General features: G+C 35.8%; 1 long non-coding RNA gene across 1 annotated transcript in view; it reads left to right on the forward strand.

The window, feature by feature from the left end:
* The window catches only part of LOC140713287 (uncharacterized), a 39,924-nt gene extending 18,935 nt beyond the window's left edge, over positions 1-20,989 (forward strand). The window contains exons 2-3 of the long non-coding RNA XR_012095186.1: positions 5,518-5,637; positions 19,367-20,989. This is a non-coding gene — a long non-coding RNA (uncharacterized lncRNA). The remainder of the gene's footprint in view (positions 1-5,517; positions 5,638-19,366) is intronic.
* Positions 20,990-21,720: the final 731 nt, after the last annotated feature.

A 21,720-nucleotide genomic window follows, 5' to 3' on the forward strand; every position in this document is an offset into this window, starting at 1 on the left:
TGAGTGGGGCAAGGTCAACTAAAAATAGACGAGTGGGGCAAGGTCAACTAAAAATAGATGAGTGGGGCAAGGTCAACTAAAAATAGACGAGTGGGGCAAGGTCAGCTAAAAATAGACCAGTGGGCAAGGTCAGCTAAAAATAGACGAGTGGGACAAGGTCAACTAAAAATAGACGAGTGGGACAAGGTCAGCTAAAAATAGACAAGTGGGGCTACGTCAACTAGAAATAGACGAGTGGGACAAGATCAACTAAAAATAGACGAGTGGGACAAGGTCAACTAAAAATAGACAAGTGGGGCTACGTCAACTAAAAATAGACGAGTGGGTCAAGGTCAACTAAAAATAGAAGAGTGGGACAAGGTCAACTAAAAATCAACGAGTGGGACAAGGTCAACTGAAAATAGACAAGTGGGGCTAGGTCAACTAAAAAGTTTCTGCACAGCAAAGGAAACAATCAGGTTACAAAGGCAACCTAGGGAATGGAAGAAAACGATTGCAAACCATGTATCTGATAAAGAGTGAATCACCACATTGATTCTTCAAGTGATTTCTGTGCACTTCTCAGCCAAGGCGTTGCCGCTTTCCCAGCCATGCCCTTCATCAATGAAGAAGGAAGCATCCACTATGCATGAGGGACAGCAGACAGCTATCAGCAGTGACCTTTCTGGTCACAAATACTACATTCACTTTTTATTTTCCACTTGCAAATACTTTCACTCCTTCTCCAAAAGAAACCATCCAAAGCCTACTCCTGGGTCAGGCTCAAAGTCCAGGAGCTTATGACTATTTCACAGGCAGTTCTGGCTGCAGCTCTTTTTGCTTTGGAGATCTACATACTGACCAAAAACAAACCCAATGAAACAAAACGCAAAAACAAAACAAACAAAAACTACTTTCTTCCCTACAAGCAAAACACAGTGATGGAAGGACTACATAATTTCAATGAACACTCTGAAATCCTGCTGACAGACATTGCTTTTTAAGATTCTGTTCTACTTCTTGAGCCATTGTTCAAATTGTTTCTTCTTTTTAATTACCATATTGACCACATATGAGGAGGTCCATAGGAAATATCTGTCTTTAGGGCTGCACAGGTTTCCCAGCATGCTCTCTCCATAGAGAAGGTTGGGGGTCCAAGCCTCAACTTAAGTCCTGAAGGGTCAGTAGCTTTTAGACCACACTGGTGGATCTTCAAAAATACAACTCTTTCAAATCTACTTTGTTTCAGTAGTCACATTCAAAATTATTTTTCAGACATGCATTTTTGTTTCACTAAAGTTAATTGCTGGTATTTTGAGCCTATCAGTTTCATGGAAGAACCAAGCCAATTCTCTTTATACCTGAAACATTGTGTCTAATTAAAGTAATTCAGTAAAATGTTGGTAGTTTAACAAAAAGGATAATGACCTTCTTGATTTGTTCCTTGCCTCAAGACTGAATTTTCATCAATCTGAGTCTGAAAGCTTGGAGACTGACAATCGGTTATATTTCTCAACCCTTCAAGTCATTGAATTAGGAACTTTCCATTCCTTTTCTTCCTGCTTGTAAATGGAACAATTTTTTTTCTGATCTCATCTCTGTTTCATTGACCTTTGTCCAATGTAACCATTAGCAACCAAACCATGTTAGCAAAGTCTCTCTTCCCATCTATTTGCCTAAAACTATGCTCTTATTACAAACTGATTTGTCTTCCAACTCGCCATGGATGGCAGTTTTCCTAAGTGTTTCACTGCAACCTAATATGGATCACCACCATCCTCACAAATGTTAAGAGTTTTCTTTCTGCTCATTGTTCATTCTAAAGTCAATGTCACATAGTTTAGAGTTATTGTTATGAATATATTCCTTCTTTGGTACCAATTGTTCTGCTCCAGTACTACACAATCCAAAAAAACCAAGCAACTTAATGATAAAAAAAAAGTTTATTTCCCACGTTACATGCCCATTACACGTCAACAGTGGTATTCTGTTCATCATAGTCAAAAAAGGATCTGTACTGGTGGTTATCTCATCGTTGACACATGCATCTAAGAGCTCAGAGGTTGGAGAGGAAAGAGTATGTAAACAAAGCACCAGCTCTGAAAGTTGCCACCTGGAAGTGACAAGTGTCTCTTCCACTCACACCTCATTGGGAAAAGGTGAGTCACATGATTAAGTTCTGAGATACCGATAGGTGAGAAGGGATTGTCCTCTCCCAGAGAAAAGTGGTACATATTTTTGAATGCAGAGGGTACATAAACTAGTAGGAAGTGTTAAGAAAGATCTTTTCATGGGCATTTTTAACCAGAAAAGTAAGTGGGTGTTAGTACTTTCAGAAAAAGGGTCAACATGTGTTATATACCAAAGACAAAAAGAAACATGGCACAATCTCAGAGAGAAAACCAGTATGGCACGAGATGGCTTGGGGATTGTTGGTGGGGCCAGACAGTGGCACAAAGTCACAGTGCTTTAGTAGAAAGACACAAAAACTAACATGGGGAAGGGAAGAGGATGTTCAGATTTTAGGATTTTTGAAGGTTTCTTGGAGAAGTAGGACAGTAGACACTGACAATATTTTGCAGACAGTCTTATTTGGGAACTTTTGGGGTAAAGGTTGGCATTTTCTTGAAAGAAGGATGCCAGATAGCCAAGCCCTGCTGTCCCAGGGCACAAAAGTGTGCCAGCAAAGTTATCACCAGCCCAAGAATTAGCAGCAGATGTAGCAATAGGGCAAGGACTCGTGTTAACATATGTTAAGGCTCTCTGATGGCTGGGTATAACTTTAAATTGGCTTGGATTCATTTTAAACTCGTGATCTCAAACCTTAACTGATGCTATATAGTAGTAAAAAAAAAATTATATTTTCCCTGTACTAGTTTTTCAAACCTTCTTGTTAATCAGACCTCTACCATCCATCCACATGCACCCTCATGATCATTCCAAATAGAGGTCATCAAGCTCAGAACCCCTTATATGCCTACTGCTAAGCCAATGACCTCTCTCTACATGCACCAATTCATCTTTTCCCCTGCCTGTCAAAACAGAGGTCACCATGAACTCTCACTGGATTATTGCAGCAGCATCCTAACAGGGTTCCTAACTTACTTTTCTCTAATTTGTTCTACAACAGCAGTAAAAGTAATGTTTGTAAATTACAAAATGATATCATATTACTGTCCTATATAAATCCTTCCAATACTTTTTTATCCTCCTTACCACGACCTTCTCACCATGACCATCTTACCACAACCTTGTCACCATGACGTTCTCACTAGGACCTTCTCATCATAAACTCACCATGCTTACGATTCCAGGCAAGATCTGGCCCCTGCCTATCTCGCTGACTTCATTTCCTGCCACACTCCTGTTTGGTCAGAACCCCCAGCTACAGTGGTTATATTTCTGACTCTCAAGCACAGAGCTTTATGGTTTTGGTTGTTGTTGTTGTTGTTGTTTTCTTTTCATTTCTCTGGGCCTTTATAAATGCTATTACCTGTTACCTATACCGATAGTGGTTTCTGTTTACCTTTCATTTAACCGCTTCTAATTCTCAAAGCTTGGCTCTGTTTAAATATCACTGTCTTGAAGAGGACTTCCCTGACCAGAGGAAAACGGCTTTCTACTTAATATTTTTAAAAACGTATCTAGTTTTTTATTCATTACACAATGCAACTTGCCAATGTTTTTATTCAGTCGACTTTTCTTTACTCGTGCTGCTGCAGAGTTTTTGGTTTCGGTCTTGGTCTGTCTCCTCTTTAAGATACGTAACCGAAAAGGCTGGAGCCAAGTGTCTTTCTCACCATTTGGTACTCAATGATGAGTATGCAACCTGACACACAATAAACACTTGTTGAATAAATAAATCACAAGCGCGTAGCCCAAGGAAAGGGCTGCTCCACTTTCACATCTGTACCAATCAAAATAAACTGCCAGAACAGCTTCAAGACTTTGGAAAACAATAGATTTAGGGCTACAAAAGTGACAGCGATTTCTCTTCCTCCTTGTTCTCTTCTACTGCTTTTAAGGTTATCTCCAAGACTGAAATGAATCTTATACTGACAAAACAGATGCTTCCAATCAGTAGAAGTTTCTACCAATTCTTCATGTTACTCAAGAATTAAAGGAAGCTTCCATTTAGAATGGCAGATAATGTTCCTTCCATCTAATTAAAACACCCATAAAGGCATATTAAAGTGAAATCTATCAACACAGTACGTTAAAGATAAAAATGGACAATAGACTCAAGAAGGGGCAATATTTCCCCTACATATATCTTCTATGTGTGTAGGTACCAAGAAATATATTCTTGGACTACATATCTCACTTTCTATCCTGCATGTCAAAATAAGCCAGATGGCTCCAAAAATGGTAGGAAAAGACTTTTGAACACTCTTCTGTTGCCTGCCTCTTCTTAGGGATCTCAGGGTTTGTAGTGTCTGTAAAATGAGCCAAGATACAACCAAACAATAAAAAATAAGTAAACAAAAACAAATACTGATGAACAGAGACAGAGATCCTCTTGCTGAGTGAACACGCTACCTGAGTGGCCCAGGGTCCCATGTCTGCTCACGCTCCTCCCGTCTATTCCCATTCAGACTCCCAGCCCATGAGACAAGGAAGAAAAAGGGCATGAGCAGAGTAGCCTTGCATCTTGGGATACTGGCCTTCTAAGAAGAATGTTTTTTTCTTTTTTTTTTAACTTAAGGAACTAGGCAGTGGCAGAAAAAGCTCATAGGCAATGGATGCAGCTTGTGTTCACTTTCTTGTAAAAATCAGCTCAAAAAAGAATTGCAGGATGCTTCAAACTCTCTACTATAGTTGAACAATGACCAATTGGAATATTCAAACTCTAGCTAGCAAAATAAAACTGATGAAATCCTTCAACCGAACATAAATTAAGGGAGTGCTATGCACTTCTATCTGAACTTAGAATCATATAGGAAAGACATTAGTCCATGGATACCTAAAACCCGGGAGAGGTCCCTCATCTAGTCAGAGATGAGAAACACACATGTAGCTCTGAAACAAATGGAATATGCATATGTAAAGTAAATAAAATTAAAAATTAAAAAATGCCTCTCATTACAGTTATACACCATAAGGGGTGCTGCCAAATTTATATCCAGAGTTAAATTCATATCCTAAACTACCCTATGTATCACAGAATAACAAATAGATATGAAACAGAGATTGATTTCAAAAAAATTTGAAAAATAAAAGACAACTCTAAGGAAAACCAAAAGAATGAACTGAAAGTGAATAAAACTAGTCAAAATATAGAAAATAGAAAAATAGATCAGAAATTTTAAGGATCAATCTTTTGAAATAATGAAAATGAAAGAGCAAATCTATGACACAGAAAAATAGAAGTATTAGAAGTCATAAAGTTCATATAATAATAGTGAATAATAACAGTAGTATATAAAACCTGAAAGACTGTCAGATACGGGGTTAAATGCCAATTACTTTTACAATCTTGTTGTATGGATATTTTCCTGGATATATATATATATATATATTTTTTTTTTTTTTTAATAGGATTTTGCTCTGTCACTCAGGCTGCAGTGCAGTGGATCACCACAGTCTCGACCTCCTGGACCCAAGTTATCCTCAGTCTCCTGAGTAGTTGGGACTACAGGAGCATGCCACCATGTCCAGGTAATTCTTTTATATATTTTTTTTTTTTGTGGAATTGGGTCTTGCTTTGTTGCCCAGGCTGGTCTTGAACTCCTGGGCTCAAGCAATCTTTAATCTTCCTGTTTCAGTCTCCCAAAATGCTAGGATTACAGGCATGAGCCACCATGCCTGTCCTGGATATTTTTAAGTTGCCAAAATAGTAGAAAGAATGAGTAGAATGCTAACAAGGATAACACTATGGATTTTTTCGTTTCAAAATTTAACAAAGGATTAATTGTAAAATATTTGATAAAATCCAGAGCACAGACACATGGACTGCTACCCAATTAATTTTATAAAACTTCAAAAAGGTTTCTATCAAGATTTGAGAATGCACAAAAATAACAATTGTGAAAAGAAAAGCCTTAGACGAATTAAATTTCATGGAGGTTAATTGAGCAAACAATGATTTGCAAATTGGACAGTTCCCTGAACCAGAGAGACTCTGGTGCTATGGGTGATTGGGGAAGATTTAAGGACTGAAAAAGGGCCAGGTGCAGTGGCTCACACCTGCAATCTCAGCACTTTGAGAGGCCGAGGGGGGCAGATCACTTGAGATCAGGAGTTCGAGACCAGCCTGGCCAATATGGTTAAACCCCATCTCTATTAAAAATACAAAAATTAGTGGGACATGGCAGTGGGCACCTATAGTCCTGGCTACTCTCAAGTCTGAAGCAAGAGAATTGCTTGAACCCAGGAGGCGGAGGTTGGGTTGCAGTAAACTGAGATCATGTCACTCTGCATTCCAGCCTGGGTGACACAGCAAGACTCCATCTCAAAAAAAAAAAAAAAAAAAAAAAAAAAAAAAGAGAGAGAGAGAGAGAGACAGGGTGAGACTCTGTCTTAAAACAAAAAAGACTGAGAAAGGAAATCCCAGGTACAAAAAACAGAAGTGAGGTCAGAAACAGCCAGATTGGTTACAGCTGGGCAGTGTCTTACTTGAACTTGGTTTGGACAGTTGGCTGCCTTTTATTGGCCAAAACTCAGTAATGGGCACAAGGGTATGTTCCAGTCTGTTTACACATCTAGTTAGGTTTCAGTTCACTATATATGAATCAACCTTCAGGCCGATTTAAAAATATGTAAGGAGGCAGCTTTAGACTAAACTTTTTCAGCAGAATTTAACACTGGGAATTAAAAATAGGTTATTAAGCTAAAATTTTTGTGTTACTTTAAAACATGCAAAAATACATTTGTTCATCATTAATTCAGTATAGGTCCAAGGTCTTTTCCTTGAAATGTCTACTGATCATAATTGTGTATTACATGTTGAACAAGTAACCTATCATATACATTTCAAGTGTTGGTATTTTGAAAGTGAAAAGTGAATTTAAAGACATTTACAAAGCAATCCACGTCCAGAAACGTCGTGATGCTGCATTGGAGAGGCTGTGGGGCTGCCAAGAGAACATGGAGGTTCTATTAAAATTCAGACTCTGGAACAGGCCCTATGTAACCACTAAAACGACAATTTTAGCCGTCACAGATGCTCTGCAGCCGTAAAGTGCCTCTAAACAGCTAATAGTGTGAAAGTGTGGGGAGAAATGAGAGCTCAACCAGAGTTCCTGAAGGCCAGCCCTGTGATATCTGTTCCCACCACAGCGGGTGGCTGTTCCCATATCCAGCCACAGCAGGGTTCCAGCTCCTCCGTGCAGGGAGAAAGATGTGGACCCTGAGGATGCTGATAACCTGGGTGCAGAGCAAGGTTGACCAGGGATCTGCATGGCCTGTCCTCAGCAAAGACAGCCTCGAGAGGACCAGAGTGAGAAGGTCATGTTGGAAAAAGGGATGTGACCAAGGGACAGGAGTCCCCTGGGGCTACATCTTCAACTGCCTGCTGAGGAGCCTGGGAAGCCCTCCCCCACGAGATGGCTAGAAGATGGGAGCAGCGGATCCTACTGAGGTCACTGAGCGCCTGAGGCTGGGCAGGATGCAGCTGAGCAAAGGCTGGCTTGGCAGCTCTACACTCTTCCTGTTTAGTCATCCAACAAGAAGAAAGAAAAGTGAAACTCTAGCAGTAAGATTTTTCTTAAAAAAATGGCAACAAAGACCTTTCATTGTTCTATATACAACCAAATAAAGATGTAGAGAACTCATTTGAAATTTGTATTTAGTCTTTTCAAGGTGAATTTTTCAAAGTAAAAAACTGCAAGCACTCTTAATGTCTAAAATCAAATTTAAAAAATAGTTCTGAATGTTCTAGTGAATGAAAAAAGGCAAGAACCAATATAACTGGAACTATTTGAAGTAATAATTAAAAAACAGTCCATTTATAATTCAAAGAATTTACTTAGATTATACCTTAGACAGCCTAAGAGAATCAATTGAAAAAATATTAGACTTAATAACTTTGATAAGCAAAGTAAACAGATAAAATATAGATACAGATTACTCAATAATTTTTTGAGAAATGAACAGTAAGCTTTTAGAAAACAAAATGAAAAAAAAGACCCTATCCAAAATAGTAATAGAAACATGAAGTACCTAGCTATAAATTTTGTAAGATTTATATACAAAATATACGAAAACAAAAATATTTCTATGATCTATAAAATACAAATAATACACAGGGATTTATTATAGTTTGAATGGAAAAATTGAATACTATAAACAATTTTTATAACAAGCTTTTAAAAAATTCTTCCATAATTAATTTATGTGATTAAAATAAGTCAGACCAAATTGCTAATGACGGAACATTTATGAGAATGAAATAAACCACAAGCTGTCATCTTTGCAACCAAATGGAGAGTGATAGAAGAAAATGGAAAAAAAAATAGGTTACTGATTTTTGTAGAGAGATGGAAGCATTGTTTAAAATAACACGCTAAAACATGCCTGGAAATCCATATCCACCCCTACTGCCTATGAAATGAGCTAGAGAATTGTCCTTATTTTTATTTTCTAAGCAGGTTTGAGTTATGTGTCTGTGTCTGTCAATTGCAAATGAAAGAACATAATTACAACTAGCTACTAATTTATAAAGATAAAATCTAGCCTCTACAGCAGCTGAAATGCTTGTAACACTGGGAGTGTCCTGTTCTGAGATGCTCAACACTGTGGCCACATGTGGCTACGGGGCGCTTGAAATGTGGCTGGTGCAGCTGAAGAGCTGAATTTTTAAATTCTATGTAAGTTAGTGAATTTCAAATTAAATTATGTGGCTGGTGGCTACAGCTTTGGACAGGCCCGCTCTATAATGATAAAATCTTGTAATTAAGGTAATAAAAGCTGTTTTTGCATTACAAATTAGAAGTAACTTTGGAAACCTCTTAATGTTGGAGAGCATGACATGTGAAAAGAATTCTCTCATTTACCTGTAAAAGCTCGAATCTGTACACATTTGCAATCTTTTCCTAGAATAATATGTCAATTTTTATCAAGTACAAAACTTTAGCCCAGTAACTCTGGAAACTTCTAGGGAATCCTATCAAAATAGTCAAAGATGTTGATAATAATTTGTGCATAAAAACTATTAATACCACATCCTTTATGATTTTAAAAACATAAAATACATTAAAATGACAACAAATAGAAATAATTACCCATTAAATGAGTAAACAATGGAAGTAATGAAAATTTGGGAACTTGGAGAAGATTAACTATTATACTTTCACCTAAAGTCAAGTTTACAGGAATTATTCATTAAATTGCAAAATATTTACAACATAGCGTTTTTAAAAAATACAAATATCTCTCTGTATAGACATATTATATATAATATATAAATATAAACATACTATATTATATACTATATTAATATAATTCAATATATGTGATTATATTATATATATCATGAATATTTTATTAGTAGGTCATATATTAATGTTATATTTTATATATTAACTAATATATATTTTGTAAGTATAATGGAATATATTATATATAACATTACATGCTATATAAACATATTAGAATACATAATATTCGTATTCACCAATATTTCAAAACAACTTACAGAATATGGAATTTTAAGAAAACTTGCTTCACATTTGTTATAGTTTGTCCACTTAAGAAGTCTTCAATAAAACAATAACACTGTAAATGAAATTAAGCCCTCACACTTTAATAGTAGTTTTTCATTTACAAAATATCTTCACATTTCTTTTTTATCTATTAAGATAAAACAACGTAATTAAATTATTTGACCAAAATTATGTATTTTTCCAGTATTATAGCCCAAAAGAGAATTCAGCTGTTATATCTGTCATTTTTTAAATTGGTGTTGAATTTAGTAAGATCTTAGAGGTGGCATGAATCTTTTTATTTCTGAGTTTGCATCTTTGTCTGATAAGTTGCAATAATCTAATACATAATTCAACTACTCAAAAATAAATTACATGGCTATTTTATTTTTATTTTACTTTTTGTATAAAGAAGGGTCTCATTATGTTGCTCAGGCTAATCTCAAACTCCTAGGCTCAAATGACCCTCTTGCTTCGACCTCCTAGAGTTCTGGGATTACAGGTGTTAGGCACAGCACCCAGTCAACACTGTTAATTTAGAGTCAAATTCATTTTGTAGTCGAAAGGATGCTTTGTACTTTCATGTCTTTGGAGATACTTTAATCCCTGTGGAGTATGTTCTCGTGCATGTTTTATAGCTTGTCTGTGCTCAAATTCTCTAGCATAAAAATAATATATTAAATAGATAAAGATACAGGCATAGACACACAGATTGTTATGGGCAAACTTGCACCTATGCTTATTAGGTAAACATTTCCTTCAGCACTAACCCAGCAATTTTTATATTCGGTCTTTAATGCAATTAAATTGAAGCTGGATTGATTATCTGAATCACTTTATTCTCTGAGGAGTGATCAATATATTTTAAGGACAGGATTTATCCCGACTTTTTTACCTTAGGATCAAACTTGTTAGTAAATGAAAGCTTGGGATTGTCATGGTCTTTTACCAAAAATAACTCAAGGTATTTTATAAAAATCATCTCAGAAGTTCTTTCCAGTACTAACACCATGTCTTCTTTTGAGGATAAGTCCAATTTCCAGATGGAGACGATTTAGTTAAAGTCTCAAATTATTCTGTCATTGACCGTTAAGGTTAGGGAAAATGATGAAGAGCGGATGGACTAAGCTTGTCACATTACAAATGAGAACACTGAGAACCCCAGCTAGAGCAATGAGGTGCCTAAGGTCACCTGAGTGCCAGAAACGGCATTGGGAACCAGCCTTTCCAACTCTTCTTGGTGTTTGTTGCCGAAATGCACTCACAAGAGCGAAGGCAAACCAACTCACCTTTTCTAAGTTCCAGACAGACACAGTTTTAATCAGCTCTCTAATTAAAAACATCTCTCACAACAAAATGCCATTTACTCGGTTGAGTTGCAGCATGCCTTTTGTTTGAGGTGGAAGATGATGAAAGCTTCTAATTGGACTTTTTCAAGTATCACATTTCCAAAAATCAGTAAACGATGTTAATAGCCTGGTGTCCACTCTCGTCTATCATTCACACAAAACAGAACAATTTTTGTATCTTCGGATTAAATGTTCTTTGAAATAATAGTGTTAATATTATTTCCCGCATTTGTATGCAGCTTTTTATAGTTACATGCATTATTCCATTTTAGGGTGCTTTGTTTGGCAGCAATAAATAACTAAAACAGAAAGGGGTCCAGAAATAGGGCACTGCTATCACAAAGACCTAAGATGTATATACTCTTGGCTTTGGGAAGGGGCAGTGGTGGAGGCTGACACCGCGGTGAGGAGCTTGATAATGGAGGCTGGAGGTGCAGTAATGAAACTGATAGAAAGCTTAAAAGATGATGACCCATGTTTTATAGTTATGAAAGAAGTGGTAAAACTCCTGGGAAATAGAAAATGTACCAAATTAACCTATGCATGCAGATAAGATTTCTAGGCAGAGTATTGAAAGTGCCAATTGGCTTCTGTTAGCTCCGTATGAAAAGATATGGAAAGATAAATATGAGCTAAAGAGAGAACTATTCAGTATGCAAGAAGAATTTCCAATTCAGACTTACTGGGTTGGAAAATCAAACTGTTTCACATTTCCAGGCTCTCTAGCTGGCAAAAGACTCTCAAAATAAAAAATGGCCTCTGGATAAAGAGTAAATCAAGGATGTGTTCATAAGATCCTTTGTTAAGGCCCTGAAAAGACCTCTGCTTAGAAGACTCCTTCAGCTAGAGAAAAATCATTCTAAGACTCTTAAAAGTGTTATTTCACTGCAGCTGTACATATGGCCTATGGTTCTCCCAAAAAGAATCATGGGTGTGGTTTTTGGGACATGGAGTGAATCACAATCAGATTTATAAAATGCCCACAAACTTTTTTAAGGAGTTGTATAAGTTTGGAACAAAAGAGGTAGAAATCACTCAAAAAATAAAGATGTTCTTGAGCTCTCAACTTTCCACAGGAAACAAGGAGGCTCTTCAGGTGAAAATATGACCTATTTTATATAGGAAGAAATACATGTTTCAGAGGTAAGAATCCCAGAGGATTTCTTTAAGAAACATGGTAAACCATTAACCACAGAACTACTTCCAAGGGACAGAATTGAGCCTAATAAAGAAAAAATTTCTATGATCAGACACAGGTTCCTTACAATATGTGATCAGCTGGATTTCAGAAATGCTATGGACAGTGACCTCTATGTTTTTCTTGTTCCTCCTCCTTTTTAATAGGAATGTCTATTGCACATATCCTGCCCTTGTCTCACCATCAAGTATAGATGTGTAGAAGGCAGATAGCATGGTTTTTTTTTAAATTCATGCATCTCTGAATCAAAGAGAGAAGCCTAATCCACACCTGGGCTGATGTAGGTAATAAGATCAGTGGATTTTAAGCCCAATGTTGTGGTTTGATGAGATTTTAGGGGTCATGAGTATGTTTTGCACATGGAGGAATATGTACCGTTGAGGCCAGAGGCTAGATTATTGCAGATTGTTACACTAAAGTTGCCAGGTGAATCGCATCTCCCAGTATCCATGCACATGTATAATCATCTCTCAAACTGATGCTGGGTGTTGGCCATGGATATTATTCTGGCCAACGGGGCATCAGCAAATGTGATGCAAGCAGATGATTAAAAAACTGCTATTGTGCTCGGGGTCTTGCCTTTCTGGAGCACCGCTGACTGCATGTGAAAGAGGTCCAGCCCAGACAAGTCCCCTCAGGGATGAGGTATCACAAGCAGAGAAAGACTCAGCCATCTCACCCTCCCCGTTCAGCCCAGTTCAGCTGAGTGTGTCATGTTAGATAGCACATGTGAATCCAGCCAGAAAACTGACAACCAACCCAGAGAATCATAAGAGATAATAAATCATTGTTTTAACAATGGACTGGATAAAGAAAATGTGGTACACATACACCATGGAATATTGTACAGCCATAAAAAAGAACAAAGATCATGTCCTTTGCAGGGACATGAATGGAGCTGGAGGCCTTAACAAACTAACACAGGAATAGAAATCCAAATACCATATTTTCTCACTTATAAGTGGAAGCTAAGTGATGAAAACATATAGGCAGAGAGAGGGGAACAACATACCGAGGCCTTTTGGAGGATGGAGGGTGGACGATGAAGGGTGGGAAGAGGTAGAGCATCAGGAAAAATAACTAAAGAGTACTAGGCTTAATACCTGGGTTATGAAATAATCTGCACAACAAATCCCCATGACATAAGTTTCCCTATGTAAAACCTGTACATGTGCCCCTGAACATAAAATAAAATTTTAAAAAATCATTGTTTTACACACTAAGATCTGAGATGATTTGCTACTTAGCAAGAAGTAATAGAAACAAGAGGTTTCAACAGCAACAGAAGAATCTAGAAAAAATGAGCAGCATCTTTAACACTATAATGAGAAAAATTATTTTTCACCTGCAATCCTATTTGCATTCAAACCATCAATTAAGTGAAAGGATATAATGATGCCTTCAGACAAACCAGTTCTCAAATTTTTACTTCCCATGAAATCTTTGATGGAACATGGACTACAATAAATAAGAAATTAAACCAAGAAAGAGGAAAGGATGGATTACAGTGAAGAAAATCAAAATGTTTCACCCCAAAATAAACTTCTGTGACATATTTTGAGTTGGGTGTTCAAAAAGCCAGCAACCAGAATCAGCCCCCAAAATCTGTCTCTTGGGAGGAGATTTGCATCTGGGGAGAATCTACATCAATGCAGTCAGGTTTTCTCTGACACCTTCCCTTGTCCAGATGTTGGAAAGACTAAGAGTTTGGCATTTTTAAAGGCCCAAAGAAACGTTTGCCATCTATTTTCTCTGAGAGCTGTGATCTGTGAGATTTCACCTATACAACAGGACCATCTTTGCTCTTCAGGCTTCCTCTTCTCCCTCTCTCATAACTTTTATCAGGACCCAACCCCAATTCTTTCTACCTCGGGATGGTATACAAGCTTCTGAACCCCATTGGGGGGTTAGGGTAATCACTGTGGTTCTCCCCCATATGTGTGTTAATAAATTTTTATGACTTTTCTCCAGAGAATTGGCCTTTTGTCAGGTGATTTTTCAGTGACTCCTCATAGTGTGAAAGGGAAAGCTTTTCCTTGGCTCTTACACCAGAAAAGAAATGCCTAACCCAAAAGATACAAAAATATGTGAATAAGCAAATTTCCAGTATGTTTATGAAGAAAATTCCCATGGGAACAACTATGCACAGGCCTGGCATATTTGAGGAGGATTACAGAAGACTCCTAGTGGATGTCTTCAAGGAAAAAACCTCAATATATTAAGAGGAGGTTTATCCTTCTGTCAGGAAGGTAGACCATGCATTAATTAACAGTAATTAGAGATCTAAACGGATAGAAAGAGACAAAGCATTAGTTCCAAGGGAAAACAAATTCTATAGGAAAGAAAATGATCATCATAAAGGACACAAATCAATACATTTTTGGGAAAGGGGGAAGGGACGCATCTATAGAGGCATGTACACATATGTCTACATTGGGGTGGTGTTATGAGAAAGCTGAATCTTCATCTTACACCTTAGGAAGCCATTGGTACCATCTGAAACTGAAAACTTAAGAAATAGAAGTATATGGATACTTTATAGAAATACGTTAGTCAATATATAGTAAATATATTCTACTACAGGAAAAATCAGCTGGATGGGTTGGAAGTGGCCACCTCTTTGAGATGGTAAGAGACTTGAGAAAGGTAGAAGAATTAGCTGTTTTTGTTATAAACGTTATAGAGCTACTTGACTCTAAAAACTATGTGCTTGAACATCTTTGAATACATGAAAAGAAAATGTTATTAACTGAACATCTGTGTTTGTGATTGAAATTCACAATCACTGCAGAAGCTAACCATTCTTATTCCTCTGCATTAGCTGGTAGTCCAGGGATGCTTTGCAGAGAGGCATAAGAAATAATGGGAGAATAGCAAATGACCCAAAAAACAGAAATTCTGAAAGGGATAGAGGGCAAAATCTCCAACTTTATCTAATAATTTATAGCACATCCCGGCTAAGGAGAACACACTGCAGGGCACAGAAGCTGCAGTCCTAGTTCATGAACTTACAGAGCTGGAGGATTTTGGTGAGCAACAAGGGAGGTAGATTCTGAGCATGAGCTGAGGTTGTTCTTGTGCACAGCCTGTAACAGGATGCCTGAAATTAGAGATTAAACAGAATTTATGTAAGTAAAACAAATTCTATACCATGAGATTTTGAGGAAAGGGATAATTAAAATTTAACTGCTGGAAGAGGAAGACAAGTTGTCTTGAAAGCATGGAAGATGGGAGAAGTAAAGAGAAAAAAAGACCAAGAATGCTAGAAAAGAGATTAATAAAGAATTATCCATGAGCCCAGAGTCCAGGTGAAGGGCCCATGGAGGACAGCAACAGCTGCCACTCAGAGCTCTCTCTCAGTTTGCAGTCTCTATTACAAAATGAGATCATTTCAATTAAATAAGTGTATGTGACATAATCATGTGCTGCCACCCCTTCATTTTCTAAATTGCTGTCCCCAGGACAGAGGTCAGAGAACAGAAAGAACATCTGCTACAAAATAAATCATAGAAACTCTGGTTCATTACTCCTGCATCTGTAAAAATGTTCACTGGTTTCTGCTATCTCATCTTGGGAAGAACAGTTTACCTGGTTCCCTGGAAAGGTTGGCCAACCTCTCAGGTGTTTTCAGGTTGTGTGTTTGTTTATTTCCCTATTAAACCAGTATTGTTTCTGCCTTCATGGAAGTATTACTTGAAAGAATGGTCATAGGTAAAAATAAGCAAGTGGAGAACACATCTGATAGTGAGAGATGGCATGTGGAGAGCTGCTGTAGAGATGACAACAAGCTTTAGATACTTTACATTTTGTGGTCCAGGAAGGCTGCTCTGTGCAGAAGATTGAAGCTGTGAACTGAATGTTAAGAAGGAGCCAGCTAATGATAATCACTGGGGGAGAACACCCTTAGGAGGAATACATTCGTTTTACTCAAGTCATGATCAGTATGGTCAGAGTGATAAAAGATGAAGTTGGAGAACTATCCCAGGAAAAGGATGTACATTTCAGGATAATGGATATGTGAAGACCATCAAGTCTTTACTGGATGTATCCACGTGGTGTAGAAGTCATTTCAAAAGTCATATGTCCTTCAAATGTGTTCATCCTCATATTATTTATGTCAAAATAAATCGCCACTCAGTTGCTCAAGTCAATATTCAGAATCCTTAATTACTTCCTTGGCTTCACTCCCAAACCCAACTTATTAGCAAAATTAATCGATTCTTTTATCAAAGCATGTGTCATATCTAATGACATCTTTGTCTCCACATTCATCCTAAGGTTCGTTGTTTTCTCCTTACAACTTACTCTTCAAACAGCGATGAAAATTATATTATATAAACAAAGTCAGATAATGTCATTTATTTTCTCACTGCTATCGATTGCTGTCCCATTAATATTCTGTAAAACAGTAGGTCATTGGATACATTTGAATAAGCTAGATAGCAGGGAAAGTAAATGAATTGCTTGAGATCATATGATTTTGCTTATTAAATAACTCAATAATATTTATTCACTGTCTACTATTTCTAAGTATACTGGATATACAGTGGTAAGCAAAAATAAATAAATATTTTTGTGGTTCTGTCCTCAGGGACCTTCAACACCAGTGAGAAAGAGACATTTCATATAGTATCAGACAAATAAATACATAGCTACAAATTGTGATAAGTGCAACAAAGAAAAAGAACAGAGTACTACAAGAAAAAATAATGAAAGAGAACATTTGGATTTCAGGCAGATTCTTTTTGAGGAAGTGACACTTGAGCTGGAACCTGAAAGATGAATAGTAGTTAGGCAAAAAATTTCAGGCCTTAGAATTTGGCGTGTTTGAAGAAATACACACATATTGGTATAGTTGAAATATAATGACCCAAAAGCAAAGGAGTCTGAGTAGAAGATGGGAAGATAGATGGTAGCTAGATCATGTATGGTCTTGTAGCCTTCCATGCTTTTGAGTTTCAATTGGAAGTGGATTGGGAATTTACTCAGGAGTTATAAGTAGATATTTAAAAATTTTCCAAATATGACTTTAAATTATGGGTAGAAAATGGGTGAATGGGAGAATGGCATTAGAAACAAGGAGACTTTAGAGAATGTCCTTGCAAATATTTAAGAAAGTGATGATGGATTTGAATAGAAGCTTTGGGAATGGGGGGACAGGCAGATTTGAGACATACTTTAGGGGTAAACACAATAAGGTTTGGCAATGAGTTACATATGGAGATAAGAAGCAGGTGACAATTTAGTTCTAGAGCTCAGGACTAGGCTGAGGATTCTGGACTGTCATTCTTTTCACCTACGCTCACTGGCTGTCATAAAGCAATAGAAGACACTTTTCCTTCACTCTTGATTGTTGGGTTCTCTTGTGTGTAGTATCAATCTCTAATAAAAGGATAATTAAAGTCATATATACCGACTTTTGCTAGGCTTTTAGCTAAATACTCTATGACTAGTTAGTAACAGAACCTGAACACCAGTTTCCACATTAAAAGCAAAGCCAGGTTTTGAAATCAATGTTCATGTAATGCAAATTTTTTTTATACTTTCACTGAAATATATGAGAAGGGAAACAATAGTAAGAACAACATTGGATAGTCATTTCTACCAAGGACTCGGATTCTTAAATGACTCAGAGCTCTGAACTGACTGTCTGTGAGACCTTCCACTTGCCAATTTTCAAATTAATTCCAAATTTTAAAAGGATCGCAGTGTTTATGCTGGGTTTTACCACAAATAGCCATCAATTAAAGAACGTCCCCAAACCACTGCAGTTTAAGGAAGAAGTTTTCCAATACTTTCTATTGCTCTGTTGCTTCTTCTATTAATCTCAAGACTTCTGACATGGCAAGGATGTTTGATTAGTGGGTTCACAGCTCTAAATACAAAAACGTATGTTCCTATAAATTTTAGAATCAGCACGTCGAGTTAACAGACACACCTTTAGGTACACACATGCACACACAAATTCAGTTGTGCTATCCATGAACATGGTACATCTGTTTATTAATAAGGTCTACTTTAGTATCTGTTAACAAAATTGTGTACTTTTTCCTAGAGTTATCTTACTTATATTTGTAAATATTGCAAATAAAGTTGGTTAAATCTCATTTTCTGTTTGTTGCTGGTATGTAGAAAAAAAGTTGATTTTTATACATTAATATTGTCTTCAGCAAATGAGCTAGATCTGATAATTTTCTGTAAATTGTTTACTGCATGTAAATGCATAGCATTTGAAAATGATGAGTTTCTTCCCTTTACAATTTTATAAGTTTGTTTCTATGATGGGTAGAATCTTCTGTTTAATAAAATGATAGTGGTCAATCTTATTAAAAATCATGAAGAGAAAACTTTGATATTTCCCAATTATGTAATTTTACTATAGATTTTATGATGCTGCTAATTTTTAATTGATGTGAAATATTATAAGGTATAACATTTTGCATTTATTAATATAATCATTAATTTTAAATCCTTTAATTTTATATGTGGTAAATTACATTCAGCCCTTCTTCTTTTCCTCCCACCTGAGTTAAAGAACACAAATTTTGCTTCAATATTCTTTTCATTGCAGAAGTTTTGGTACATAGCATTTTTATCATTATTCAGTTCCAAGTATTTTGCAGCTTTTACTATGATTTCTTCCTTGACACACTCAAAACCTAGGAGTGTAATTAATTTTTATTTTCCAAACATATAGTAATTTTCTAGTCATATATTTCATTATTGATTTTCACCAAAATCACCTGGTTATCAGAGAACATAATCCATATGACTTTAATTATTTGACATCATCTGTTTTCCATTCTATTTTCCAAATATACAAATGTACTTAAAATACATTCAACATCTATTAAGTGTAAAAGTCTATGTATTTGAGAGAAATTTGTTATTCTAATTATTCAAATCTACTATATAATAATTGTTTTTGTTTAGCCTACTTTATCTATAAATCTGAAAACACTGGGAGTTTGAAATTACCCAAGAGTTTGTCAGTTTACTTCTTCTTGTACATGTATTAAATGTTTTCAGTTCATCTGACACCAGGTTATTAGAAACATATACTTGTAGAATTTGTCATCATTATAACTCATTCTTTTATTCTTATGAAATCACTTGTATTTTACAATGCTTCTTGACTTAGAGTTCATATGATCTGATGCTCAAAAGGATTTTTTTTTTGTTTCTTTTAATTTCGACAGATAATATATTTTATTATTCAGACTTCTAAGATTGCCTCCAATTTCCTGGAATTCACAATCTTTTGCAATCTCCAACCCTTGAGTTTGGACTAGTTATTCACTGCTAGATATAAAATACAGCAAAAATAATGGGATATCACTTGTAATATTAGGTCACAAAAGAATGTGACTTTTGCCTTGCTTAAGCTCCCTCTCTGACTTTTCTCACATGTTCAGTTTGATGAAACAAGCTGTCATGTGGCAAGTTTCCCTATGCAGAGGCAAGAAACTGTGAGTAGCCATTAAACAGGCCACCAGTTCAACATCACTGAAGGAGATGAAAACCCCCAATAACCATGTGAGTAAGCTTGGAATCGGATCCTTCCTCAATCATATCTTCAGATGAGATGGACTCTAGCACAGCCAATATCTTAACTACAGCCTTGTGAGAGACCCTGGAACAAAGGATCCAGCGAGACCATGCCTGGATCCCTAGTCCACAGAAATTGTTAGATAATAAGCGTGTGTTGCTTTAAGTCACTAAGATTTGGGAGAATTTTTACAAAGCAATAAAGGACTAATATACTTGTATATAAACTATGCCTGCTTCCCCCATGTTTTTCCTTTTAAGACCATCTTTGTCTTTTTATTGAAGAATTTATTACCTGTTGCTTTAATGTAACTACTTTTATATTTGAGTTAAATTAACCATTTTATTTTGTCTTGTTTAGCTTGATGGAGAATTTTTACCATTCCAATTTTTGCCTCTTTAACAACTTGGACATTTGGAAATTTTATGAAGCTCCCTTGACTTACCAAAGTTTAATGTTAATAAGTTCCTTTGCTCGCTCTTAGAAAAAGACCTTTATATATAATAGGCATACCTACTTCAGAGTTTATGTATGTTTCCTGTATCCGAGTCATTGTATTACTATTGTTTATTGTTTTCTCTGACTTGCATGCATAAATAAACCTTTATTTATTGTCTGACTGTTTATCTTTGTGTGAGGATCCTAATGTTTAAAATTATTCCTAGAAATAATTTCAGGTAATAAAAATGTAATATTTCTTAACAACATATTTTCTTTTCTTTTTTATGGCTGCAGGAGAAACATTCTACTATCACGTTAATTTCAAATCCAGGAGATATTCTGGAAATCCAGGACGTGCAAACCTAATAGAACCCACATAATAATGGAATAACTTCAAATTATGTTTAATTTGTGGTTGTAGCCATTTTGAATACCAGCTTACTGTGTGGGTAGGCATCAGACAGATACTGGACTTTTATTTTATTTTTCCATCCTATAATCTACATTTTGTTGCTGTTTCTTCTTCATTAGCAAATGTCTTCAAGAAAAAGAAGCACATTTTAATGGAATTTATCTGTACAAAGTATCATCTTCTGTTAGATTTTAGCCCAGCTATTTCTTTTTGTTAGCTTTAAAATTTTCAAATATACATAACAGTAGAACATACAATAAAACCCCCTAGGTACTCATAACTCAACTTCAACAGCCATCAAGCTTTGCTGTACTTGTTTCAACTATCCTCTTCCCCTTTTGTATTATTTTTTTTTTAATTTTAAGGGTCACAATTTATATAAAAACAATTTACATTAAAGTTACTTTTAGATGTACAAAGAGGTTTTGAAATAAATCAAGTAGTAGTAATAGAGCACTTAACTATTTTGTTGATTGAAAGTAAATGCAAGAAATTCTATTACTTAGGATAAAAAATGATACATTTATTCTACTTTGGATGTTTACCTTTCAAATATATATTTAATCTAATTTCATTTGATATAAGTATTCTGTAATCACTGACAAGGAATGTCTAACATATTAACTCAATATTTACCAACTACTAATTTCCTTGATATGTTTCATAACTTTCCTTGACTCTAAAAAAGATTCTTTTTAAAGATACATTTCTATTTGCAGGTTTTGTATTTTGTCAGTAACAGGTCGAATATTTTGTTTCTATAAATTTATTAATATATTTTGTTGGCACACCTCAGCAGTGAAGTGAGTATTCTCATAAATAAAGCTTAGATTTTAGACTATAAAATTTAACCAATATTACATAACAGGATTTGACACAAACTTTGGTTTGGTCTAAGTTATGGCAGTTGTTGTTTTGCTTAAAAAGCTTTCATGAGGTACAATTCATATACCATATAAATCACACATTTAAAATATTCAATTCAGTGGTTTCAATGTATGTAAATATATGTGCAACCATTCCCCCACAGTTATTTTTAAACCATTTAATCTCTTCACAAAGAAACTCCATATAATACATTTTTTGCTATTGCTGTCCTCTTCAAGAGAGTTTGTTTCATCTCGCCTGACGTTTCTAGAACTGAAAGTCTC

Source organism: Chlorocebus sabaeus, chromosome 14, assembly GCF_047675955.1.
Source record: "Chlorocebus sabaeus isolate Y175 chromosome 14, mChlSab1.0.hap1, whole genome shotgun sequence".
Classification (NCBI taxonomy): Eukaryota; Metazoa; Chordata; class Mammalia; order Primates; family Cercopithecidae; genus Chlorocebus; species Chlorocebus sabaeus.